Source organism: Alligator mississippiensis, chromosome 1 (assembly GCF_030867095.1).
Source record: "Alligator mississippiensis isolate rAllMis1 chromosome 1, rAllMis1, whole genome shotgun sequence".
In the NCBI taxonomy this organism is placed as follows: Eukaryota; Metazoa; Chordata; order Crocodylia; family Alligatoridae; genus Alligator; species Alligator mississippiensis.
In genome coordinates, this window is record NC_081824.1 from 470904290 (window position 1) to 470916925 (window position 12636).

The following is a 12636-nucleotide window of genomic DNA, read 5'->3' on the forward strand; positions in this document are numbered from 1 at the left end:
GCACACGCACCATCTCATGCACGCGCACACCCATCCTAACTCGGAATATTCTTGCACTTCAGCCAAGCATCCAACCCCTCCTTGAATTCGGCATGGAAAAAGTACATCCTTAAAGATTTCATTGGCACTTCCTGCAAAGCGGCCCCACGGTATGGAAGCAAAGCTTTCCGCTCCCCAAATACCCTTGACAACAACAGAAGCCAGGGAAACACTCCATCAGCATCAGTGCCCTTGAAAAGCAGGGCTTAGCTGCCGAGGTGATAATCTTTCTCCAGGCAAACACAAACCAGGGCGCACAAACCTGCCGTTTCTTAGGGAGGCCGGCGGGAGTCTTGTGCTTCACCCTGACTTTGTTACTGCCCTGCCCCATCTCTATATTTAACTGCACCTGCTATATTAGCGATCGTATTCTTGGGCTGGCTCGAGGAGATTATACTTGGAACCATGTGGGTGGGCAGCTGGCAGCCCGGTCAGTTGTGTGCTGGCATTTCAAATGGCTAATGATCCCCCCTGGAGGATAGCATGAAAAGAAGCTGTTTGTATTTATAGTCCCTGCCACCTCAAAGGGATCCCAGAGCATTTCACAAGCGTCACATGCAAACGGTAGTGGAAATGCAGCCACTTCTAAGGTGGAAACCAACCACTGGATTGGGTGTGGAGCCAGGAGACTGGTGCACAACAGAAAGAGAAAAGTGTGGCTGGTACAGCCGAGAAACCCTAATATTTTGGCATCCGAAAAGAATATAGCGCATGGGATTTTTATTTCCAAGGTCTCTTCCAGACCCCCGGAGGAAGTAAGATAAGTCTGCAGGGCTCATTTTTGCTAAAGAAGTTTTAATCTTCTGGAAGCCTAGGTAGAGATGTGCATGCTATGGGCCATGAAATTATCCTAAATTATTAACTCCTTGGGTTCATTATTTTCAGCAGGAAAGCTGAAGGAGACAAGGAAGGACCTGAGCTAGAATTACACCTGCCCTAATTGATTGCACATGGCAGAGTGCTGCTTCATAGATAACCCAGATGGGGAGATAAGCTATGAGCCATAAAAGGGCAGAGCTGAACTTTCACCGTGTAAGGTCCAGGAGAAAATCCATGATCAGGTGCACACTAGAAGCCAGCAGCAATTAATTGCTTGTGAAAGGCATCCGCTTGCCGCACACAGCATCACATCGCTTTCCCAGCTTCCCCTTGCAGAGATTGCCTCCAAAGCCCTTATCCACTCTGCTCATCTGCTCCCCGTTAGCACTGTAGCTTCGCACATGCATTCAGGGCTCCTTAGCTTTTCAGGGGAGAAAAAAGGAAAATGCTCACAGTCTTCCTCTGAACCACACTGTCTTATACCAGAGCACCTAGACCCCCGAGCATGCTCCAAAGTCCTGGGCAAAGCACCTTCAGCACTGTCACCATCCCCACTCCCCAGTGATAAGCACCTTATAAATACCTGCAGCCACAAGAATCATTAACATGCCCCGCACAGAGAGAAACCAGGTTGCTATGCTGAAGACTCACAACTGACCCAAGGTCATTCATGAGCATTTGTGTAGTTAAACCAATAAGCCAACACCCCATGCGGCCTTGCAGCCATTGGAAGATCAGGAGAGATGTTCTGCCAGGCAGCGACTGCAGCTCAACCTCTGACACCCCCAGGTTTTGAGGAAGAGTCAGTGCCCAAATGCAGATTGTGCCTTAGGAGGTCTCTGAAAAGCATGGCACAAAGAAGTACCGCGAGGCTGCTTGGGTCGTGGGCTGTCTGAGAAGCCAATCACCTGGGCATAGGAAAGGAGAATGGCTTTTCCAGCGCAGGGGGCATTAGATGCAGGAGACCTGCAGCCGAGTCTCTGTGTCAGACATCAGGTGGCCTAGGGAAAGTAAGGCACCCTGGGCCCTCATTCCCCAAAGGGGTGTGAGGATCCCACCCCCCAGCGCTCCTGGAGCACATCCCACCCCAGATCTCAAAGCAAAGGAGGTTGGTGTCATCAGAATTCCCATTCTACAGATGGGCAAACTGAGGCAGGAGGAGGACAATGACTTCCTCAAGGTGACCTGCCAAGAGAGAGGCAGAGCCGTGACATTAAAATGGAAGATAAGGAGCAGGAGCAGCTCAGCTACAATGGTAAAAGGGGCCAGATAAGCAGGGTGGATAAAGACTTGAAAGAAAGAGACTCTGGCAGCTGTAACAGAAAACTTTAGGCAGGAAAATGGGCACACGCAGCTGCCCAGTCCTGGATCTGGATCACTTTTTCCAGTATTCAGACTCTCGCAGGTCACACTGGAGCAGACCTAAGCTGGTGCAGCATGGCAATACCTCACCAGGTATTGTCAGCTCTACAGAGCCCCCAAGCCAAATACAGCCCTAGAGCGACTACTGCAACCTACAGTCCCAGCTCTGCTATCTGGGGTAAACAGGGCAGTTGCCCCCATCAGACTCCGATCCAGGGGAAGCACAATACAGATCAGGCTCACAGACGTCGGTGGAATTACACAGGGGTGCCATTTACTTAACAGCCGGGGCAGACTGTAGCAAGCCCAATCCCCATCTCTGTCAGCCAGTATCCTTTCATCGATGGCCATGGAGATGCTCCTGGCTTACAGTGCTGTCATCAAGCTGAGGCCCAGCTCAGGCTCACTGTGTTTGTGGTAGAAGAGGTTTCAGAGGCCCCCACTGACCGATGCGGCTGTTGCTGGGGTGCCCCTCGTATGTGAGAGTGGGCTGGGGAGATGCAGAACGCACCTGCAGCATCCATGCTGTGCTCACAGGAGGCAGAATAAAGCTCCTGCAGGACACGAGAAGGGTGATAAATCCTACTGCGGGCAACTCAGCAACGTCCCAGCTTGGTTTCTTGGTCTGCCTTGGGGCTCCCATGAACTCCGGAGAGCTGCTGTTTGTCTCCCTGCCTCTCACATCACAGAAAGCAGCCTGGGGCTCCCCCACTCCATGTCACTGAGCTGGAGGGATGTCTACAGGAACAAGGAGGGCTCGGACATATAGCAAGGAGGTGCTCAGATTGTATCCCCTGGCCTTGCACAGCTCTATTTGGCCTTGCCTGTGGTCATGAAGGTTTGCTCTGAAAATGTGAGGCACAACGGAAATGTTAGTGCAGAGGGGAACACATTCTCCTTACACCCCCAGACTGCTCCCCAGACCCGGCTTGTCCAGCCAAGCTCCCCCATAACCTCTGAGCATGGACACACCTGGCCCCTTTCCCTGGAAAACAAACCCATTTGCTTTCCAAGCTCTTCAGGCTTGATGCCTACTGAGCCACATGAGGCCCCGGCATTGCTGCATGCCCAGGTGCTTTACCAAAGTCTCAGACAAACCCGAGAGCCGGGAGGGAGTGCACTGGTGAGGGTGGCAGTGGGGAGGGCTGAGAAATGCATGCTCTTTCTCACTCTGCCATTGACCTTGGCTAACTAATCTCACCTCTCTGATCTCAGTGTCCTTACCTACAGAGTGGGGATGGCCCATGCCTTGGATTAGTTGCTTAATGCTTGAAGTGCCCAGCATTTGTGGCTTCCCTGTTAGGAACTGCAGTAGGACACTGTCCACTTTCTTGGGTGGCACAAGGGGTAAAGTCTCCTACCCCAGCCCCAGAGGCACAAGTTTAAATCATGCTCTGGGGATGTGCCCACAGTCACTCTCCATTAATCCAGCTAAAATCAGGGGCTTGGGTGAGTAGGTGGGAGAGTCTGAAGGGGTCAGATATGATGCCCCCTTCATACCTTTACTGTTCTACTAGGTTTGGCTAGTTTAGACCTTTGCTACCTTTTCTGGCTGGGAAATCGCCTACTCCAAGGGGCCGTTATTCCATAAAAGCCACTGCAGCATTTGGTTTCTTTCATCTTCCCGCAAAGCTGCTGGTACTGGCTGCTGGGAGCCGGCAACTAGACTGAAAACAGACCACACACAACATATCTGCATGGCCTGAAATGAATTATTCCTCTCGAGCAGCCATGGCAGTCGCACAACCAAAGTGGCAAACGTTGCTTTGCTGCCGGATAGCTCCTGGCTAAACCAAACGTAGCTGATCATTATGGCATATAGGGCTTGAGCTGGCTTTGAGAGCCCTAAAACAGCTAGTCCTACTCAGTGCTTCCAGCTGCCACCAGCACCTACCTTTGCCCCTGACCCTTTCATCAGGGGAAATCACACTATAAACGCTCCCACGGAGGGAGTACAGCAGCTTTCAAGTTTCTGTAGCTACCACGCACACATCAGCCCCATCCTTCATCTGATCCATGTGGACAGTCCCCTTTTCAAATGCAGAGCTGGGCTTCAACAGCTCTGTGTAGAGACTTAACAGGTCCACGCTCATGGATGAGATCTCAGGCACAGGACCCAATAGCTCCATCAATATTTATCCTATGGAAAGTGATTTATTCATATATTATTAGGATGTGAGGTTGAACCTTTTTCATTTCCTCCAGTAGACTAGGCTATAACGGGGAGCAGTGAGATTGAGTATCTAATTCTAGTCTACTGGCTGTTGAAACCCAGCTCTGCATTTGTAAAGGGGACTGTGTACATGGATCAGATGCAGGATGGGGCTGATGTGTGCACGGTAGCTACAGAAACCTGAAAGCTGCTGTATTCCATCAAACCCCATGCTCCAAAACATTTGCCAGGGGCCAAGGATGGTAAATGCCCTAAGACTTCACACCTCCTCCCCAGAGACCTTGGGATCAGCTCTCCAGCTAGTGGAAAACGGCTTAGTTGTATGGGCTGTTAGGCAGCTGCCCCCATTCCCACCCACTGAGGGTTTGGCCTTCACCATCTGTGCTTGCACTTCAGCTGCACCAGTAATTAAAAAACAGCACATAGATGAGCGTGGGAGAAGGGTAGATGACTGCTAGTCTTCCCACCTGGTCGTGTCTATGGTTTATTCTTCACCCCTCCTTTTCCCTCTCCTTCTGCTCTGCCCCCCAGTTTCTCCCATCTAACCCTGCCTGGATTTTCATACGCGTCTTTCTTCCACTCACAACAAGCATGGAGAGATCTAGCAATGTCCCCGACTGCACCCAAGGCAACGGATCCATAGCAGGTATAAGTCTGCCTAGCTCTGCTGAATAGATGGATTTACACCTGCTGAGAAAATGACCTTATTCAGTTCTGATCCACATTCAGTCGGTAAAATATGGCTACTTAGGCACTGTTGAGTATTAAGCTATATAAGCCTCTCACAGGCTTAAACCCACATCTCGAGTCTTTCTAAAGGCTGCGCACCCCTAAGTTTGGAATCAGTGCAGCCTTGTCATTGCACTGTGTGTCCAGCCCCCAAAGTCATCCCCGCATAGAGGAAATGACTTCTTTCTCACTGATGATCCCCTTGGCACCTTCATGGTCTGACGCTTCCTGGATCTATGTTAAATCCCCTCTTAACTGCCAGGTAGTCTTCGCTTTATTCCAGCCCATCAGCAACACATCACTTTCCAAAGACAACCTGCTCCACTTATATCAGACCCCATAGAAGGTGGATCTATAGGGGATGTGCAGTGGGACACAAAGGGATAGGACTGTCCCATAAAGGGAAGATAGCGGAGATCTGTGGGTCCACCCCAGGTAACACCAAGCATCCCATTTTAATTCATTCGGTGATGGTAGCGAGCTTCCCCGCTCTTCGAGTGGAAGAGCAGTCCCATAGGGCCTTGTTGCTGTCTGGAATCCACCAGGGAGAGGTGAACAGAGCACAATTAAATGAACTATAAAATTCAGATGGAAAAAAAGTGCAGGAGAAGCTAGTACTTCCCACTTGATTTGCACCTATAACCCACAAGACAGCCCCAAATGGTGCCATAGACCCAAACTTTACACATTTATTCCTCAGCTTGACACCTGCAAGTGACTGTGGGACGTGGATTAACATGGGAGGCTAGGAGATTGTGCCAACTCTTTCCATAGACCCCTTGAATGGCTACTAATGTCAGTGGCTACAGGTAGGCTACTTTGGTAGGATGTAGATCAAGGAAGAAAGATGGGTGGGAGGGTTGAAGCATGGCTGGGGCTTATACTGCCAGTAGGGATGTATGAAGGGGTTGGTGGTGGGAAAAATGGGCTGGTTTAACTGGTAAGCATCCTCTGTAAGATTTGGACTTTGTCCTTTCAAAGAGCTTGAAAAATGTCTAAGCAGAGCAGAGACACGTGTGAAAGCACTCTTGACCCTACATAACCCTCATTAAAGGATTGAGTTTCTATTTTCAGACAGGAAGCAATTAAAACAAATATTGAGCAAAGGTTCATGTGATATCAAGTGCATTTTAAGAAATAAATGGTCTTTTAAAAAAAATTGCTCCTGCCAATTCCTCCCCCCCACCAGATTTTCAGAAAGCCTCTTTTATTCCCACCTTCTGGAGACTTTCCAGGGCAAGTTGGATGATAAACAGCCACTTAAAGCACTCTAACAGATAATGGTGCTTCCTGCCATCATGAAGAAGGTGAATGGTCCCTAATTATTATTATTATGCTACAAATGTAAAACCAGAAGGGCTGCACCTCAGATCACAGCCCTGCTGCCGGAGGCACCATACCAACACAGGAGAGATGAAAGGCTTTACAGCCCACATAGAAAGGGCAAAGGATGGGAGGAAGGACCCATTAATATCCCCACCGCAGAGATGGGAACTGAGGCAGAGAGTGAGCAATGTACTGCCTCTCACTGACATCATGAGCGCGTGTCATGATGTCACTAGGATTCGGCTATGACACTGTTCTGCCCAGAGCAATAGTCTGCTCCCATCCACCCAGGTAAGACGTGACATCGCTCTCACTGCAGTTTTCAGGACCTGTCTGCCTGGACGGCTGAGGATTAATGCATCAGGCTGCTGGGTAGGGGCTTGGACTAGATACCCCGTAAGATCACTTCCATCCCCAGTGGCATCTAGTTTGCTGTACAGCTTGGACTGCAATTTCAGGCAAGTCAGACCTGGTACCAGCCTAGAGCCAACCTGCAGCCTTTGTCATGAGTTGGTATTTGTTGGGGTCGTGGTCAGAGTCTCGTCCTTGGCTTCTGTGCAAATTGCTAGTGCAAAGCCTGCCTGGGGCTGGGCAAGACAAATATTGCAAACACTGTCAGGGATGGGCAAGAGCTGATGGAGCTGTGGAGACAGGCCCAGCCTCCTACACTAGACATCAAGATTCATAGATTCATAGATTCATAGATTCATAGATGTTAGGGTCGGAAGGGACCTCAATAGATCATCGAGTCCGACCCCCTGCCTAAGCAGGAAACAGTGCAGAGTTTAGATGACCCCAGCTAGATGCCTATCTAACCTCTTGAAAACCCCCAGGGTAGGGGAGAGCACCACCTCCCTTGGGAGCCCGTTCCAGACCTTGGCCACTCAAACTGTGAAGTTCTTCCTAATGTCCAGTCTAAATCTGCTCTCTGCTAGCTTGTGGCCATTGTTTCTTGTAACCCCCGGGGGCGCCTTGGTGAATAAAACCTCACCAATTCCCTTCTGTGCCCCCGTGATGAACTTAAAGGCAGCCACAAGGTCGCCTCTCAACCTTCTCTTGCGGAGGCTGAAAAGGTCCGGTTTCTCTAGTCTCTCCTCGTAGGGCTTGGTCTGCAGGCCCTTGACCATACGAGTTGCCCTTCTCTGGACCCTCTCTAGGTTATCCGCATCCTTCTTGAAGTGTGGCGCCCAGAATTGCACGCAGTACTCCAACTGCGGTCTGACCAACGCCCGATAGAGGGGAAGTATCACCTCCCTGGACCTATTCGTCATGCATCTGCTGATGCACGATAAAGTGCCATTGGCTTTTCTGATGGCTTCGTCACACTGCTGGCTCATGTTCAACTTGGAGTCCACTAGGACTCCGAGATCCCTTTCCACCTCTGTGCCACCCAGCAGGTCATTCCCTAGGCTGTAGGTGTGCTGGACATTTTTCCTCCCTAGGTGTAGCACTTTGCATTTCTCCTTGTTGAACTGCATCCTGTTGTTTTCTGCCCACTTGTCCAACCTGTCCAGGTCTGCCTGCAGCTGTTCCCTGCCCTCTGGCGTGTCCACTTCTCCCCATAGCTTTGTGTCATCTGCAAACTTGGACAGAGTACATTTGACTCCCTCGTCCAAGTCGCTGATGAAGACATTAAAGAGTATCAGTCCAAGGACCGAGCCCTGCGGGACCCCACTGCCCACACCCTTCCAGGTCGAGACTGACCCATCTACCACGACTCTTTGGGTGCGACCCTCTAGCCAATTCGCCACCCACCGGACTGTGTAGTCATCCACATCACAGCCTCTTAACTTGTTCACCAGTATGGGGTGGGATACCATATCGAAGGCCTTTAGCTCAATCGAAGAGTAGCTCAGCAGACAGGGTCTTGCTCCCATCCCCAGGCCAGGTCCCTGCATCGGTGCAGGAGGAAGCGTTAGGATCTGGGCAATGTGAGCAGGTAGAAAGGGACCTGCAGGGATCAGCAGAATTTGAAGCTGGAGAAGTTTTATCCTCCCCAGCCTTGACTTATCCCTTTCACTGTGACTTTGTGCAGGACCAAGTTCTGGCCCTCAGCTACACAAGTAACTCAGGCAGGGGGAAGAGAGAAATCCTGAGACTGAGGCAAAGCAAATAAATATCCATCTTAAGATGGAGTTTGCAAGGAGCTGAAGAGATGATGGAGAGAAGGTGCCCCTTGCCTCCGTACCACCCAGCAAGCCCGGGTCTCTAGGACGCGCTCCTCACATGGGCTCCTCAGACTGCCCCATTTTACCCTAATACGAGGTTGAGTGTCCAGCTCAGCTTTAAACTTCACGTAAAGGACGGTCGAGGTAAAGACTGTTTAGCAGGTTAAGTAACCGGGGCTTGAGGCTCCACCCAATGCCGGTGGATTTAGAAATCAAAGTTTCCAGGGGAATAAATCCTTATATCAGACACAAGGACACTGCAAAACTGGTCAACAATAAAAAGGCTGTTTCTGCACATCTCCAAATGACATTTCACATTTCTAGGCAACGCTTATATTTGGCAATGAGAAAAATTGAAAGGACGTGCTTATTTCCACGCCACCTTTACTTTGATTTCTGATTACATTTGAACAAGCTGCTTCCGTTAGAGGTTTTGACAGCGCCGTTTTTCCCTTGCAAAGCTTTTGGCTGATGAAATTTTGCTGTGCACAACTTATTTCTGTTCCCTCAAATCCTCTCATTCAGGAGTCTTACACCTCATGGCAATGTCTTTGAGGGGAGGAGGGATGGCAAGCTGGTGAATTCTCAGCCTGAAGAGCAAGGGCAGCCAGCAGCTAGAGACAGAGCCGGAGCCAAGCTGGTGCAATCTGCCTTAGGTCTCATGGAGCTCCCCTGAGCTACACCCTCCAAGGGGGTCATCCTACATAAAGGTTCACTTTCCCAGGCAAGAAGCATGTCATCTATTTGCATGTTTTATTTATACCCTTAAATTAAGCCTTCCTGTTTTGACAGTAGAAAGCAAATTAATTCCAGGGCTGAATCCGGTTGCCAGGGGCAGAGGTCTAAACCAGATACCGCTCCGCTGAAATCACTTATACTCCGGGTTTACCCCTGTGAAATGGAAAGCACTATTTGGCCCAGACTTTTTTTTTACATCCCAGGCATCCACTCAAAAAGTCCACTTGTGCATCCGAACCTTGGGAGCACCAATTTCATGCAGGAAAAAAAAGTTACATTGCATTGTTCAGCTTCACATGCGGGCTTCTGCTTTTATACATAGATGCCCACAATTTACAGTGCTCACAGACGTGAGTCTTTCACAGGCTTTTTATTCCTGCATCCAACACCCCCCTCACATGCTAGGCAGGCAGATAGAAAGGGAGGCACTTTGCTCTCTCTTGCTCACTTGCTTTCTCTCTTTCTTTTCTTTTCCTTACTATGGAAACAGTCTTTTATTCCCAGCATTATAAAGGCTCTCTACAAACTCTCTACCACTAACCACCCCATTGCAATCTGAATAAGAAAGTGTCACCCCCCCCCATCACTTCTGCCAGTTATCAGACCTTTCTTTTCTCAACAGGTTTGGCTGGCTCCGATCTCACTGGGACTGTTCGGCAGCTTGGAGCTACTATCAAATCTCCCATTCACTCTCTGGCTAAAGCTTTGTAACCGGTTCTTTCCACTCTCTGGATCTTTAAGCATTGTTTCTCGTCGCGGTTCATGCGGAAGGCAGGTCACTCAGCTGTCGGATCGCATCCAACGCGCTCCAGAAGTGTAAAGAAAGAGAAAGGGGGGCAGGGTGGGAGGAAAAGCAATCAGAAGAAACTCCCTCCCAGCCCAACATTAGGACAGGCAAGAAAGAGCATCAGCGTCTGCATTCAGTCCAGCATAGACAGCATCTCTACAGCCATAAGGAACGTGCTAACTCACCTTTTCTTTAAGCACATGGAGGAGGTTTATTTTCTTCTGCTGATTTACTTGAATTGCCGTGACCTTTCCCTGCCACTCTCCTGTCAGTGAATGGTGGCACCGCTGTCTTTCACAAAGTATTAAAAGAGATGCTGATGGAGGAACCCCACCCCCAGAGGGAGGAGTCACTGGGGAGAGACTTCAAGAAATTTGGTCCAAAAAGGCTGCAAATTAAAACACAATGCAACAAACCTATCCGGCATGGGCAGCTGCTTTCAGTCCGTCTCTAAGGGAAGATGGGGGGGAAACGACACATCAGAACTGAAGTTTGATTCATGAAAATATTGGCATTAAAACCCTGGCAGAAGGAGCCCTCCAAAAGCACTCCATAGGAGGAAATCGTCTAAAGAAGATTTGGGAGAGGGGAAGGGAAGAGACATCCCTGCTGATCTTAATACAACCTGATCATAACTACTCCCTGGCAAAACCTCATCCTTCTTTTTTAAGCTGCCGGTGGAGAAGACATCGTTCTCGATTTTAGGAACAGAACATAAATGTTTATCATTTTTTCACGTTTTCAGCTCTAATACTGAAATCCTGTCAGGAAGGAGCCTGGGGAGGGAAAAGGCAGCAAAACAAAAATAATTTGTGCCTTTATGGTTAGTAACCCACAATGAGTGGCTTGTGAGTGTGAACCTGCCACGGCCTTTGGGACAGACGCTTGGGAAGGGTCTCAGACTAGAAAGCCATGCAGCCCCTACCCAACACTTCCTCTTAGACCTCTTCACTCCCCGAGAGTCCAAAGACCTCCGACCCTGCTCCCCCAGAGTGCAGCTTTAGAAACATGAATTGAGCAGTATGTTTGTCTTTGTTGTCACAGGGCATGTCTACACGTTCATTAATGCACCATAGTGACTGCGCATTAAGTTTAGTATTTGTTTAACCTAGTACTAAATCAATAAGCAGTAACGTGCACAGTAGCACCGGCGCACAGCTATTTAGTGACGCTTACTGCAAAGTAGCCTAATAGTACTGTGCAGTAGCATATTAGCATGGGTTTTGCCCGGCACACTATTGTGCGGTGTTATTAGGGTACTGCACAGTTAGCGTCTCATGTAGACACACTCGCAGACACTGATTTCTCCTCTCTTCGCCCAAAGATGGAGCAACCTCACTCTGAGACAAGTGGCACCAACTGGAGAGCTAGAATCACAGAGAAGTAGGGCTGGAAGGGATCACGGGGAATTGGTGGAATCTAAGTAGCACCGCTTGTTTTACCATCAGATCCTTGGACCCAATAAATACGGCAGGAAAATGTAAATTTAGGGAGGTCAAAATTTGTGATGAAATTAAAAGAGCAACAAGAGACATTTCCTCTAGCAGGTGCGGGCACTCTTGTTTGAAAATACAATAGGTCAAATCAAGATTTCAAACTATTACTGGGCTGGAAGGAGTAAACCGGGGTTCTTCACTGGCACTTACATACACTCCACTGGTCTGTCACCAAAGGCTTTGGGGGGCATTTTTTGCTTTGGTTTGCTTAAAAAAAAAAAAATCCAAATAACCCATATTGAAAGGGACCATCAGAGAGATGATAACTAGGGTAAATCAGGCCTGTTCTGCCCTTACAGTCCCAGAGATCACTGGAGAGCAAGCACATCAGCAAAAGCAACGAGAAGGCAAACTTGCAATGGAGAGAGGCTGTCTTTTTAGCTGGGCTTTTGTCAGAAGGCATTAGGCTCCTCCGCAGGATGAAATGTGATGGCCTGTGTTACGCAGGAGGCCAGAGTTGAGGACTCAGTGGCTATAAATGAGCCCTAATGGCCAGTGATGCTCATTCAGGATCTTTAACAGTCTGAGTTTTCCAGAAATCTCTGGAATTTATTTAAAGAAAAAACACAAGCGAGGTGTTTGAAAAGCTGGGTTCCAGGCCATTTTTCATACACCACTGGGGGGCAAAAACAGGCCCTTATTTAGGTCACTTTTAAGCTGGATCTGACATTTCTGCTGAGAAGTGATACACAGCCACATGGAGCAAATGCCCGTGGCTGATGCTGCTACGGGCACCTGGGAGGAAGCAGACCCAGAGCCGAGATGGACTGCCCTTCCCAAAGAGAGAAGGTACAGCAGCCAAGGAGGAGCAAGGCAAGGAAGCACCCACAGGCCATGTTCATCCTTGGTGCCGTCTGTGGGGTTATACCAGGGATGGGCTTGGCCTGGCATTGGCGGCTCTAGCCAGATTAGGAGTCCTGCCCTGTGGATTAAGGACCCATTTCTAAACATGGTTCAGCACCCTCAGAGCGTCATGCACAAACACCGAGCGCCGCTCAA

At 49.3% G+C, this 12636-nt stretch overlaps 1 protein-coding gene across 1 annotated transcript in view; it reads right to left on the reverse strand.

Moving 5' to 3' along the window:
* LOC102568998 (glycerophosphodiester phosphodiesterase domain-containing protein 5) overlaps positions 1-10444 on the reverse strand; it is a 67142-nt gene extending 56698 nt beyond the window's left edge. The window contains exon 1 of the mRNA XM_019479379.2: positions 10327-10444. The gene's annotated coding sequence lies outside the window, so the exon portion shown is untranslated. The remainder of the gene's footprint in view (positions 1-10326) is intronic.
* Positions 10445-12636: the final 2192 nt, after the last annotated feature.